Here is a 14,116-nt window from a genome sequence, read left to right as displayed (position 1 = left end):
AACTACATATAAGCAACTGATTTATCCTATGTTAAAACAAAGCAAAAAAAAAAAAGTGATTTGGTTTCATCCAGAAAAGCTATGGGAATGAAATACACATTATTATTTTATTAAAATATTAATATTATTTTCATTAAAATATTATTTTAATGAATATTATTTATTCATTAAAACCCTCATTATATTGAAAGGTCTTAATTTTTTTAGAAATATTAAACTGATTAATCTTTTAAATTTTAGAACAGCTAAGTCCCATTTGCTCTTTTCACGATATTTTGGACAGTATTTGTGTTTTATTAATTCACATGATGTGATTGACAACACTAAGGCATGTTTGTACCACATGAGGATGTAGATAGGCTCAGATGCCTACAAGTGTAGATGTGGATTCCTGTTTACAGCTGATATTGTAAGTTGAAGAAAAGTTAATTTATATGAGAAAAGGTCATCCTCAGATATGTCCCTTCAGGTATCCTTTATAGAATATAGAATTCTATATATTCTTCAGATATTCTACAGGGATTTCCTATCAATAAGATACCAAATGCTCCTTCTTAATCAGCTTCTATTAATACATTTGTTGGTTTCCACAACAATTAAAAAGAAGGGAAAAAACCCAAACTAACGCACCAGATATTCAGCCATAGATCATAATGAAAAGAAGAAAAAAATGAATTAAGTAACTAGTAAAACTAGCTCTAATTTAGCAAAAGATATTTTTTAGGTAAAGTTCTAATAATCAAAGTAATGTAGCTGTATACAAAAGACCAAAACATGAAAAAAATGTTCATGTTGGATACAAAAATAATCTTCAGATGCCAAAAATGAATAAAACTCACTGCTTGCTTGATATAAATTACATTGCTGACAATAAAGTGCATTTGAGAGAAAAGAAATCACTTTGCCATCAAGTGATGATTTTTATTTGCAGCAGGAGGGAGAATGCCGCTGGAAAAGCACTCCATTGGATTTTTTGTTGTTTAGCTGGCTGAGCTGGCTTGAGCTGGCTGTTCAGGGAAACTGTTCTCAAATATGACACAAAATGAAATGCTGACAAAAACTTGTGCACAGTGTGATATGCCTTACCTGAGATATATTGTGAGCTAACACAGAGGTGACATTTGAAACAATGGACTAGGTCGTCCCTGGGCTTAAAAAGGCAGAATTAGAGAAACTCTGTGCTGATTTTGTCCACTAAATGGTTTGCCAAGGGTCTTGTGCAAAATTATTACCTAAGTTTACAGGACAAGAACACACATATGAAGTTCTTAAAAGTATCCCTCTCCTCCCTTCGCAAACTTCAAAGAAGAAAATCACTTCACAAAAAGACTCAAAAAGCAGTGCCAGTTTTTGAGGAAAAAAGGCACAAGGAATTGTGTATGAAGAATATATTCTAGGACCACAGAAACCTCACTTACCTTGTGATTTTTAAAAACTTCTCTTTATATACATGCAAATGTATACTCCTGAATTACAGCTTATTTGTACATTGTAACACAGACATTGAAGGGAGTTCATGGACATTTTCAATACATTTTCTACAGTCCAAAATGAAACTTCTCCTTTTTAAATGGAATTTTTTGTAGATTTTAAATCTACAAAAAATTAACAAAACCAAAACCTCACAAAAAACTAAAACCAAAACATGCAAAGAATGTCTCTAATATTACCAATGAAGCTGTGCTTGTAATGTTCAATAAAAATATTCAGAAGATGAGCATCTCTAGGCAAATCTTCCAGCAAATAATAACAATAATAATAATAAAAAAATTACTGTTTTAAATGTTATCTTTAACCTCAGAGGCATTCTACACACGAACATCCACATTTTCTATTAAATTGCTACTTTTAGACAGTACTCTGTGTAGCATGATCCTCTTAATCCACAATTCAGGACTGATAATCATTCTTTCCTTTGTACATTTCTAGGGATCTGTTGAAATGCTTGACTGCCTAAACTACAGTAATTTCCTTTATGCAGTTGTAAATTAAATTTTGTAGAAGTGGAGGGTGATTTAAAAAAAAAAATTTCCTTTTAAGAAACTTAATACAGCAAAGAAAATTCAGGAGGTAGAGACATTCCTAGCTCTGCAGTTACACAGGGAGACAAAACAAAACAAGAAGTGACAATTTTACAATTGTGTTATATGTACTTTCCTTACCCAAGCTGACATATAATGTAGGATACTTTACATAAACACAGAGCTCATGTTGTTTTTATCTTGGAATACTTCTTTCTCATCTCTTGAATACACCAATAAAGAACTTTGACTGATTTATAAATATTTCTCCCTGCTTATCCGTCACTTTTCTCAGAAAAACACCATTTGTTTACTTTATATTCTGTCAGTTCAAACGGTGCCAAAGTGACTAAGTCCAGTAAAATAAATACTACATTCCCTGGGAAAACCACATGACCAAAAAATAAACTTGAATAAAAGAAGCTGTAGAAATTAAAACCAAACCATAGCAAAAAAAAAAAAAAAAAAAAAAAAAAAAAAAAAAAAAAAAAAAAAAAAACCAAAAAAAACACCCAAAACAAAAAAAAACCACAACAAAACCCAAAAACAAAACAAACAAACAAAAAACCAAAAAAACAAAAACAAACCACCCAAAAAATCCCAAACCAACCTGTGACCTTATTATTAAGTTCATTAGTGAGCACTGAAAAGGAAAAAAGGATCACAATTCTAGACTAAAACTTAGAGAATGTAGCAACTATAATTACTAGTAATATTATACAATGTAATTGAAGTATTTAAGTAGATATTTTGGATTTAAAAGTACCTCTTTATCACTTAATGATTTACACATTAATGTCCTTACTCTACCAAATACTATTAGAGATGGGGATAGCAAACTGGTAGCAGTCCATCAAAGATGCTGCCAATGATGATTTGGATTCTCTGACAAGCTGCCTAGATAAAAGTTCTGCTTTAGACATTTTTTTATGCAGATTTTGGAAGTGAGTACATAAAATGTCATTCCTAGTTTGATCTGTGCTTCACACATTTGTGTGGATGTTTTATAAGAAGGTCCAGCCACTAGATATGCTGAGACTCTGAAGTTCTAAACCAAAACCAAACACAAGTCCTTGCTTATTCACCACGTAGACCTTGTCTTTATTACCTGGTTATTCTGGATGGAGCTGAACAAGATATTTCAAAGAGATGGCAATGATACCACCAAGGGCTGTAATTTGAGCTGCAGTTTTTCTCTGATACAAGTGAAACTAGTCCCTATTTCACAAAACATTACACAGAGATTGTGGTGGAAGTCAGGCTAACGACTTACACTGATGGCATGCTTTTATGTAGTTTTCCTTGGAACATGAATGGAGGAACGAAAACACATTATTCTTTCATTTCTAAAAACTTTTTTGCAATCTGAACTCTTCCTTACAGGTCGTAGAAAACAGAGCTGTTTAATTTCAGCATTTATCAAATGCACCTTGACAGTTAAAGAACATATCATATTAAAAAATATGTATATACAAGGGGAAAAAAGATAAATGGATCTATCATGTAATTCCACCTTTTTCTAGCAGCAATATATAAACCACAAATTAGCTACATGAACACTAAGTTCATTTATTTTCACATGGAAACTTCATCCAATTGTCAAACTGACCAACTCAGAGCTCCACCTTGCTACTGGATTCCTTTCAACTTACTATAGATCTGGAACGCTCATCAGTTTAGAAAGCTAATATGGGAAAGAACCAATGTTTGAAGAGCCTCTTTTCTACTTCACTATAAAATAATAAAAAACCCCCCAAATTTAAAAAGGTCAGCTATTATTTTCATTTGAACAGAAGTGCTAAATGTCAAAGTGGTTGGCATTAAGTAAGCTTGTAAAGTGACTATTTAAAGCACCCATGTATGTGCCAGTATAAGCACTTGAGACAGATAATCTGAAAGAACAAAGTACTTGATTTAGTATGAAGACTTCTGAAAACCCCCTCCTTCAAGGATTCAGTTATAATCCCACAGATACAATAATTAAATGCACTTCATGTGAAGTTGATCTGGCACTGATATACTCTTGTACAAGGTGGCTTTGTACTTGAGTATTGTGCAAAAAACAATTATTTGCCCTTGAATCGTCTTCATGCATGAAGTAATGGCATTTCCATTTTGCAGATGGGGAAACTGAATCACAGACTGGCTTGCTCAAAATTATTTGTCATATTAGCAGCACTGGACAACAAAATTGAGAAGAGAAATCCACTTGGTGAGTATGTGGCTCTGTGAGTGCTGAGTCGTTCAATTTTAGTCAAGCAAAGTGACAAAGGTGATAACTTTAACTGTTAAAACACTGCAGGACATACGAAACTCTTTTTTACACCAGTAATGGGAATATTCATATATTAAAAACAAGAATATCTCAAGAGCTTGTTAAATCAGCACTATATGGATGTTGTAAGAGATTCAAGTTCTGGGTGTCCAGTACAGCTTGCCAATAGAAAACTGAAACACAGAACTCAGACTTACTAAATGTAACCACAGACTGGAAACTGTAGGCCCAACCACTAGTATCACAAATTCATTAAGGAAAAAAAAATTCCCTTTTATTTTTTTTTTTTTAATACTTATTATGCTATATATCCAAGAAATTCTCTTCTGTGGATAAACAGACAAGAATTGCAGTGTCTAGAGTACAAACAATAAGCACATTCAACTTCACTGAAACCTAAAGGAGCTGAAGGCTCTCATCTCCATGATAGATCGTGCCCTTTAGAACTGTGAAGGAGCATGGTGGAAAAGAAAATTGGAAAGCAAAGCAAGCCATAAGAAATTCTGAGCACATTTACAAAGGGCAGGTACCTTCATTCTGGTCCCATTTGTCTATTATTCTTTCCTTGAGTACAATATAACTCTACTGGTTTCTGCAACACTTGTAGCCAAAATAAAATGGTTATATCCAGATTGCTATGACATCTCCAAGGTATGGATGAAGATTAGAGACCACTTGCTCGAGATTAAGTGCCTCATGTGGTCTGGGCCTTTCCTAGGTTTGGGTGTGAAAATAACAGAGAGGATAGGAAGATGATAAAAATATTTTGTGACTCCAACATACTTAAATAAAAAAAATCGGCTCTAACTGGAATTTCATATCAGAAATCAGCAAACAGATTTCCATCTAAATTATTTTGTCAACAGCATGGTGTTATCCTTGCTAACCTTATATGGCACCAGTGAATAATTAGATACACAGGGGTGTGACTCCAATTGAAGGTGTTGGCATTGTAGCACTCTGTGAAAATATTAACTATGAGGTTAACTCCAATTTTCTCTTCTTTAATTAAATGCACATGGTACTAATGAGGTAACCTACTGTTCCTTGATAGCACTAATTAGCTAAGAGGAGAGCACACTCTCACACTGCAATTTAAACCTAAAAATAAGGTTGAAATATGCTAATTGCAGGCAATTTAAAACAGTACAAGTTGTAGAACTAGTCATAATAAGGAAAACTGACTGCTTTACAGCTCTGCAGCTGTAACTTTGGTTAAAATCAAAACATCCCACATAATTTTAGAACAATCTGGCAAAATATCCACCAGCCTCCTCAAAAATTAGTAATTAATTCAGAGTATACAATACAAATAAAAAAAAAACCCAAAACCCTATAATTCTACGTATATCAAAAAAGATAAATAATGCCTAATAAATATGAACAAAATCTGATGGAGTCTGTGAAGAAAAATATCCTTTTTTAAGCCTAACTTGTAGCCATTAATTTTCCTAAACACTTCTTGGATTCATCTGTAGAGGTGTCAAGCAGCTGCAGCTTACACTGATGTTGACGGAGTCCTGGGTACTCAACTGAAAGTCTGGCCCTAAAATTTAACTCCTGAATGGAGGAAAGAAAAGAAATAAAGAAACATGTTCTCTCAAGAGAAAGTAGAATTCAAAGAACAAATCTGTGATCCTGTGTATGACTTTGAAGTGAGTGTTCTTTATACAGCAACGATGGTTCAGCTTAGTCGGGGAGTTGTAGATGAAGTTGCATAGCACATTAACTTGCAACAGCATTTTCACATTTCTAGCTTTAAAGTTTCAGCTGTTGAATACAGAGAAGATGGACAATCAGTCTTTTGCTATACAAACAATTTTGCTGACCAATGCATGGAGGGACAGTGTCCTGAGCTTTGGCAGATCACTTTTTTTTCTCTCAGTATTTTTTTTTCTCCTTTACAGAAGAAGAGTAGCAATGCAAAGAAGATAAAAGGATTACAAGATAGTGATCCTTTAATAAGTCAGAAATTTGAGATGTTAATTGAATATAGACACAGGAAAATCTTGAACTGAATGAAAATAGCATCTCTCACACAAACAAAAAGATTCATTGTATTTTCTGAGTTGATAAAGGAAATAAACACTAAAGAAAGTGATAACACACATATTGTCCTTCCAGAAAGAAATAAAATCTGTTTGTGTGTATTTATAGATATGAATGCATGCTGTACATCTTATAATCAGCAGATTTCCATAGGGATAATGAATTATCAAGTTATCTAACTTTACACTACATCCTTTGTTTTAATTTTAAGCAGTTATATATGCCTACAGTTCATTTTTCAGGTGTTCAAAATTTAATTCCCCTTTCGGACTGCAAGATCACAGCTGTGGTGAGGTCTAGCTCCCTAGTCAATGAAGCTATGCTACACAAAGGTCCATGAAATGCCCATTTCACATTTCCTGAAGCATTATTACAACTGATAGATTCTCATCAAGGACCACAGCTATCAGATGCTACAAGAAAAGCGCAACAGTAATCAAAAGTGGTACTAATGTCTCATTTTCCAGGTGATTCTTAACAACATTAGAGAGTCTGTTTAGTAGTATTTATAGGTTACATGAGTGGATGGACTATTTTCAGCTGCAAAGGAGGGTAAAAGACATAAAAGGGCCTTCACTAGTCTTAGCTGGGCATCAGATTCATCCTGACTCCAAGTCAGTGACTGATTTAATTCTGCACATGTGAGCAAGACTAATTAAATAGTAATACAGATGTTGAGGCAACTACCAGTCTGTGAACCTCAATTAATGCCACCTCTTGTCAATGCCAATCTCAAAAAGCAAAATGTCATCCCCTTCTGAACCCAAAATTTCTCTCCAAGAGAAAACAAACAACATGACCTGTGCATGTAAACAGCAGTGGTCCTGACTTAGGCAACTGCAATGATAACAACGGGATGCAAATATGCTCAGATCCAGTTCTACTTATATGATTTATTGTGGGGCCCCGGAAATTGCTGATATTCCACGTACAAGAAGTATTAAAAAAATATTAGTGATGAGTGTCCCTGAAAGGGACTTTTTTTGTTGTTTTTTTTTTTAATTTGCTATTATTTGCTTGTGTATTCAGGCTTTGTTTTCCTAATCTCAAAAGACTTCCCATAGAACTCTGTGAGAACTTCAAAAGAGCCAAGATGGCTTGGGCCATCTGTTTTAAAGCAGTCTCTACATGGGTGACAGAATCACACAGTTCCCTAACTCTCACTGTCTTTGTGCAGAAAAGTCCAAATTGCATCTTTATTTCTGAGACAGAAGCATAACTTTGGTGACTTCTAAGTCACACTGGAAGGTACCCATATTGCATAGCATGAATGACATTTCTGCATGCAAACACCCTCAACAACAAGCAGTCAAGCGGAAGTAAAAACTTTTCTAAACGCAAAGATAATTAGCCCCACAATAACATCCTCCTGAAATGATGCATATAATTCAAATCAATTAGAAAAGGAGGTTGCTGTTTTATCTGGTTGACAGTTGTACTGTAAAGTGATACAGCCAAGCTAACCCTAAAGAAAAGCCTTACTATCTTCAGCATACATAATGAAGTTCCTGAAAACCTTTTCTTTCTTGAATAGTTTGTATTCCATTAAGAGCATTCTAATAAGTGAATGAAAGATTTCATAGGAAGCGAACAGGCTGTGAAGCAAACAGTTACCAGTTAAGCACCATGGAAATTAAGGCAATTTTAAATAATTTGCTACAGGATGAAGCCACTTATAAAACATAGAGTTATTCTCCTTCTTGAGGGATGCTTTACAGAAACATACCTCTCATAAATTAAGAATTGCTTTCTTTAAACTTCTTGCACCTACGTTTTAGGTTGTTCACACAAGCTACCAGTTGTGCTTTGACGATAATAAATAGTAAGAAATTTGATGCCATTGGGTTCTGCACAGAACTCAGTATCTATAGATTTTGCTTTTTTTGCTGAAACATATCCAGAAATCAAAACTGAATTTTCTTTTTGTTCTTGCAAACAAATAGGAAACCCCACCTGAGACATGGCCATAGGATTCAGAAAAGCAGGAAGACCTTGTTCTAGCCTTGTTTGCCCAGTAGTCAGCTGTTGGAAGCCAGTGCCCTCAGCCTCTGCTTCCTGAGACACATGGATTTTCTCAACTGTTTGGCCCAGATTCCCAATCCAAAGCATCCCACACAGAACATAAACCTCAGTTTCAAATATGCAACCTACCTCACTGACAGCATATATAAAATTGTCTTATATGTGCAGACATATACAAACCCCAAGTACCTAGTGTTTTCTATTAACAGAATATAAATTACTATTAGTCCACATCATATGCAAAAGATGTAAGGTAGAAAATACACTAACACATAGATTCATAGTGCTCTTTGAATTTTAAACTGGGTAACTTATGTTAACTACGTTCATACTACAAGAAAATTAAAATTTCCCATAATTTCTTCATTTTGGATGTCCTTTGATACTAAATCTCTCTGATTTAAAAATAACACAAAACTCAGCTGATCATTTATATATCTATGCATGCTAGCAACATGAGGTAAATAATGTTTAAAGATATATATTTAACTCAGAGACCCAGTTTATGATTGTTTAAACAGAGTTGGTCTTGTAAAATAAAACCTTTTTAAAACACATTTTCTCTCTAATGTGTACTTTTTAAAGATTTATGTGAATCAGGCCTAAACTTTCTGAAGGTTTGTAAATATACAGTAATTAGTTGAATAAGATAAAAAGTTGTCCTACTAAAGGTTTATGCGAAGTCAAAAGAAAAAAGAAAAAAAGAAATATTAGTTCATTCCGTCTTTGAGTTAGATTTTAAAATTGCACCGTGGGTATATTTTTCTAAAGAAGACAAAGCAGATTACAATATGTTTATACAATATATATAAAATAAATTGCTACACAAGAAAACGTCACATTTTAGAAAGGTTTCACCATATGCTGGAAATTTCTCCTTTACAAGCTCATTATCCAATAGTAGCTCTCAAGACTGAAGCTCATTTACATGTAAAATAAGAGTATGGCCTACTCTTTAAAGGCACAGTGATAAACACACCAATTTGACAATTACATTAATATGAATATTTGCCTAGTCTCCCTTCTCCACCTGTTCTTAATTTGAAGCAGCTGCAGAACAAATCACACCACATAATCTGAATATGCCACTGAGTCACATAAACATACCAACCCTTCTATCAAGTTTTTTTTTTTCCTCTGTTTGTATGTTTGTTTTGAATTTACATGAACCCACAGAAAAAATATTTTTGGTTGGACAATTTATATTCATCAGCGATAACATATAGAGGATCAATTGCTTTTTTTTTGCCTTTTTTTACTCTTGTTTTGGTTTTTTACTCTTGTTTTTTTACCTTGTTTTGGTTTTTTTTACTCTGCTTCCTATAACAATGAGCATTTAATTTCCACGACTAGATGAACAGTACAGAGATAGCAAATATATTACAGCTTATTGTACTAGATGCACCTCCTGTTAAATATGTTAAAAACATGTGCAGTCACCACCCAGCACAATAAAAGTGTACCGATGAAATCCTTGTGGCTCTTAGCAAAATAGGACTGAATGGTCACCACTTCACTTTCTTGCAAAATCAGTGCTTTCCACTGTTTAGAAAACTCTGTGTTTTGTACCAGCAGCATGAAAGGAACAACAAAACCACAGTTGACTGCTAATTCAAAATGACAGTTCACACTAACGACACATTCTTCCTACATGTATGCTGCTCCTTTTTGATACACAAACAAGAAATAATTGAGTAATTTAAGACATTGACTCTATTCCTATGCATTCTGACTGTCATTAGGCCCCATTCTGTAATGTTAAAATGATTCAAACTGAAAGAAAGATGACGGGAAGGCAGCACATGTGGGAAATAACTGAATGCATCACACATGCCTGATACAGCAATGATCACGAAGGACAATGCCAAATGCAAAATGCTCAATATTAATACTAATGGTAAATTCTTTTTCAATGAATAATCAACAGCACAGACATACAACCCATGTTCTTCTTTCCACAGCTTTCTCAGGAAAAATAACCCATTATAGGGCCTGTGTTGCTTATGAGGGTGTTGCCTAGAACCTCTAAACTGATGGTTTAACTAAAAACAGATGAGACCCTTCTGTGTTTCAGAACAAGTATTTAGAATTAGATATCCTTTTGGACTGGGATCCATCATCAAATACTGTGGTAGATCTACAATTCTTAGCATCAAAATAAATACGAAATGGAGGGCCAGGTCTGAACAGTCTCAGCCATTCTGACACTGAAACATTACCCAGACAAAGGTGTTTTGTAACAGAAAACCAGCTCCTCTGGTGGCTATCAAAAAGTGTAAAAATGTTTACATGAAAATTATATTGTAGTAGAGATAACATTGTATGTTATGATGATTCTTTCAGTGCAGAAAAGAGCATGGCATCTGCCTGAAGCTGTCACATCAAGGAGAGTCAACAATGCTTTTCCAGTTCTAGACTAACAGAGCAAACGTGGGGATCTTGACTGTCAGCAACTGGGAACACTGGCAAGGACAAATGACAAGCAGTCTGGACAATATGTAGGACCACTGTAAGCTGTCATCAGAAATTAAAATGGGCAAAGAATTAACCAAATTATTTTGAGAATTTTTAACATTAAAGACATGTACATTTAATAAAATACTAAACTATCATTTAGATGTAAAACAAATAAAAAGAAAAAATATTTTGTAAAGGAGAGACATTTCTACAATGCGAAGCAGAAGCCATGCTGCATAACTCCTGGAAACAATTTATTTTGATACAGATGTCTGGTACTTTCTATGTGACTTAGCAGGATGCTGGACTGGGAAATTTCTTCCTTTTTCTCACTGAATATTTAGCCTCTCCAGGCTAGAAAGAAATAAAACAAATCTCGTATTTTACCATTATTTATAGGTTGACTGGATGAGATAGTGCATCAGCCTTTGCTGAGCATGGTTTTAAGCACACTAAGAAATATCAGTGAAGTTGAGTCAAATAACTCAGAAAACTCTCTGTGCTGATGTAGCAGAAGAAAATGCAAGCATTCACTGTTTGCTGTGGTCCTACCCAACCAGACAGACATGTCAACTAATAACTAATACTTATATCTAGAGGCACCATATGTGTCACACAAAACTTACAAAAGAAAATAAGAAAGATCAAAGTTAAACAGCTTGTGCACATTAAACCAATGTTTGCACATCCTTAATACCCATGTTGGGAAGAAAAGCACCAACTGATGTTAAACATTACTAAAAATCAAGGTTCTGCTAAAGAACAAATAATAAAGTCAAAAATCACATCAAATGTATTTTTAAATAATTGTACCAATGTAATAACATGTAGAAGCTAGATAACATGCCCAACATATTGCAAATCTTTAAACATTAAATTAAAAAACCTGATATGAACATCAAATGACACAGTATGATACCTACATCAATTTGTTCATCTATCCTCATTTCAAATGCAAAACTGTACTGTGATTTTAAAACTTAAAAAAATTCTTCAAAGCAATCACTTTGCTTTGCACTGTGGAGTTTGGTACACACACTTTTGGATGAGGGGTATAAAAGCAACCACTGTTCCTGATGAGGTGTTCAGTTCCCTTCATATTTTTTCACAATGATAAACACTCTTATCAAAGGAAGCGTGGGATGGATGACTACACTAGGGAGAGTTGATCAGCAGAAAAACTAACACAATCTTTTATCTAAAATTAGCCTCAATGTAAGAGATGGAAATCATAAATTGCCTCCTAGGAGTAAGATCATACCCTAATCTCTCATATATGTCTTACACTTAAGGTGAGCCATTTTATAATAACCATATCAAGTATTTTTGCCTCTCTTGGATCTCTCAGAGAGTAGAAACATAGATACTGGTCTTAGGAAAACAGAAACACAATTTTTTTTTTTTTAATTGCCACCATCTCCTAGTACAATTTCATTGAAAATAAGAAAATCAGAGGGGATACAATTGCTCTCCATGACACCAAACATACGGAAGATTTACACTGAACAAACAGCTTTTAAATGTATACCTGATATTTTAATTAGGAAAGCAGTATACCCAGAAACAAAGTATCTGAAATACAACAAAAATGCCTCAATTTCATATTGACATGAATATTCTCTCAAGCTAAGTCCCTGTTCTGCCACTAAGTTACTTTTTGTCACATTCTTTGAGTACTTATTTAACTTCCTACAAAATTGAAATTCAGCTTATTTCAGAACAGGACAGTCAATAACAGAATTTCATTTTGCCTATTTTCATAGCAGCAATTTATGTGAGATTATATGTGAACTGTAGCCTGCAATAAAGGTAAATTAGGTTTATAGCTTACGCTGATACTGTGTTTCATAGTTGTTTTCACCAGTTGAATGGTAGATGATAGACTGACACATCAAAATAATGGAATCTACCTTAAGAATTGTGTTGTAGAGGCTTTTTAAAATGCTTCCCTGACTTCTAAGTAATGCAGGCACCATTTCTCTCCTTTTTTACTGACTGGGTGATTTATGTGGGAACTGAGGACATAAAAGGGAAGATCCCTTTTCCTTATGGTGGGAGAGACATTGTATGCAGGACCAGGAATCTGAAGGTCTGGGCTTCACTGCCTGCATGGCCAAAGCTGTAACATAGATACAAACTGATGGAAGTGCCATGGAGCTTCCAATGGAACTGAAGTAGTACCTTTCTCTTTTCAAAGACCCCTTTTTAACCACTTTCAGAGCATGACACACATTGAGCATCTGAGTCACTCTGTGGTGTTAGAAAGTGGCTATGTAGCTTGAAATCATTTGAGGGCCAGACTATTTTCCTTGAGCTTAATCATATTAATCCAATCTTTTCACCACCATGGAAAGTAGTTACAGCTAGTAAAATGCATACTGCATCATCCTGATGGACAGCATTGGGTCACAAAGAGAATTGTTCTTTAAGAGGTTGAACTGGGAAAGGCTTGATATTTTTAGGGGTTTCCCTCTGAGAAGCATGACTAAAAGCAGTTGTGAGAAGTCCAAAGGACTATGGTTTGTGAAATATGAAGTTTGCTGGTGAAACCAGACTATTCTTGGAGGGAAGTCAAGTTCCCTTGAATGCTCAAAAGCACATCATCAGAAGAAAAACATACTGGCTTCTGGATATCGCTTGAAAAGACAGAGGAATGGAAAACTGAACGACACAAAATTATCATTTAGCCCACTGGGCTGCTTTTAACAGTGGTCAATACTCAGTGCCCAAAGAGAACAAGCACGGTGGCAGATGAATATTGAGATGTGTTCCTGAACTTGGATATATGTTGCTTGAAAACCTACATCATCCTTCCAGCTTAATTTCATGTCTTTTACTCCACAAAAAAGAGAACAATTAGATCCTGAAAACCCTCAGAAGAACTTCAAGAGCTGAAGGGATGATAAAAGAGCAGAGATATCTTTAGCTCTGTATGGATCTTATCTCCTTCTCCTTTACCAAGGAATATTCAAAACTTGAGCCAATGGATTTTGGTATTCCCTTAAAAATGTGAATAATATATACCTACTCCTTGTGCTCACACAGTTGGGCATGAAATGCAGTCAGAGATGTACAAGTATAAACTAGCTGCCTGCTGTTCAAGTCCTACTTGAATAGGTATGTCAATGATGCATGTCTCTGTGGGTCTCTGTGGTTCTTCTTCCCTCCCTGCACTCTGTTAGTAGTGCCCGAATGCACTGAACGCTCTCTGGGTATCTGATCCACAGTAAAATTTTGTACAGTTAATAATACAAGTAGACCCAAATCTCTAACGCAAAGCTTTTGTGTCTAC

At 34.7% G+C, this 14,116-nt stretch overlaps 1 protein-coding gene across 6 annotated transcripts in view; it reads right to left on the bottom strand.

Moving 5' to 3' along the window:
* FOXP2 (forkhead box P2) overlaps positions 1-14,116 on the bottom strand; it is a 405,613-nt gene that overhangs the window by 97,618 nt on the left and 293,879 nt on the right. The gene's annotated exons all lie outside the window — the stretch shown is intronic.

This window comes from Haemorhous mexicanus, chromosome 5 (genome assembly GCF_027477595.1).
Source record: "Haemorhous mexicanus isolate bHaeMex1 chromosome 5, bHaeMex1.pri, whole genome shotgun sequence".
Lineage (NCBI taxonomy): Eukaryota > Metazoa > Chordata > Aves > Passeriformes > Fringillidae > Haemorhous > Haemorhous mexicanus.
Note: the sequence above shows the minus strand (reverse complement) of the source record. Positions and strands in the feature narration are given on the sequence as shown.